Genomic DNA, 1,467 nt, shown 5'->3' with positions numbered 1-1,467 from the left:
AGCAGGAGGGCCAGAGGAAACAGGAAACCCAGGCCTGAGGAGCCTGCAGCCAGCACTAACAGCCCAAAGACCCACTAGACCCGCCAGACTCACCACTTCCCTCCCCTCCCCAATTCAGGCCACGCCCTCCTACCACTGACTTGGGGTGTCCAGCCACAAGGTCCCCACCTTCCTGCCTTCTCCTTGAGCACACAGCCCGGCAGACAGGATGTCACCACTGCAAGCATTCACCTTCTTCTCCTCCTGGGCTCGTGAGTCACTTCCTGACCATTTCGGTCTCGATGAGTGAGCAAACAAATTCTTTGATGGGGGCATAGGTTCGATCCCTGGTTGGGGAACTAAGATCTAGATGCCCTGAGACATGGCCAAAAAAAAAAGAAAGAAAGAAAGAAGAAGGAGTACATGCCAAGACCAGAAGAGCTAACACTGTGTGTGTGTGTGTGTGTGTGTGTGTGTGTGAATGAATTCTCTATCAGTGTTCTCAATGCTTTGCATGTATTAGCTCCTTTAAACAGCACTAGCTATAAGGTTTTTTTTCTTATCATGAAACATATTTGACTCATGAGGCATATAAAGTACCAGGTGGTACAGTCACTTGTCCAAATCACACAGCTGGTACATGGCTAGTTGGCAGAGTAGGTTAGGAACCTAGATAATCTAGCTCCTCTCAACTATTACACTAAACCACTTCTTAATTGAAAGACAATAAAAGGATCAATCCATTGTTCCCATTCCCACAGAGGAGACTGTACTGAGCATTACAGAACACTAACTGACATACATTACACACATGACTGACATACATTACATACATGACTGACATACATTACTTGTTGAAGCATATGCCCGGGATTTGAGTGAGTAGGTGTCTTCACAGAATAAGCAAAATGCCAAGAAATTATCTGTTGGCCTTTCAATGTAAAACAAAAAAAATTCTTATTTTCTATTTCTAATAGTACTATCTGCAGTGGGCTTTTGCTAAGAATGTGGATATGATCCTTCAGCCTTTCTTCTCCCATTTCTGGTGGGTTTGTATTTCTTTAATTTGCATCCTGACCTACACTGCTTATGACCATGACAGTCTCTTCGTGGAGGGACCATTGCCTTTTTGAGTCAAAAAATAACCTTCCTGACCCGTATATCTTTAAAAAAAATTTTTTTGGAGTATAGTTTATTCACAATGTTGTGTTAGTTTCAGGTGTACAGCAAAGTGAATCAGTTATACATATACATATATCCACTCTTTTTTAGATTCTCTTCCCATGTAGGTCATTACAGAGTATTGAGTAGAGTTCCCTGTGCTATACAGTAGGTCCTTATTAGTTATCTATTTTATATATAGTAGTAGTGTATATATCAGGCCCCTATATTTTTTATGCAAGCAAATGAAAGACCGGAAACTGAGTGGAAAACACCAAATGTGAGAAGAGGGGTCTTTTCCAAAAGGAATGCGTGGAAAGTGTGGAT

This window comes from Balaenoptera musculus, chromosome 9 (genome assembly GCF_009873245.2).
Source record: "Balaenoptera musculus isolate JJ_BM4_2016_0621 chromosome 9, mBalMus1.pri.v3, whole genome shotgun sequence".
Classification (NCBI taxonomy): Eukaryota; Metazoa; Chordata; class Mammalia; order Artiodactyla; family Balaenopteridae; genus Balaenoptera; species Balaenoptera musculus.
Note: the sequence above shows the minus strand (reverse complement) of the source record.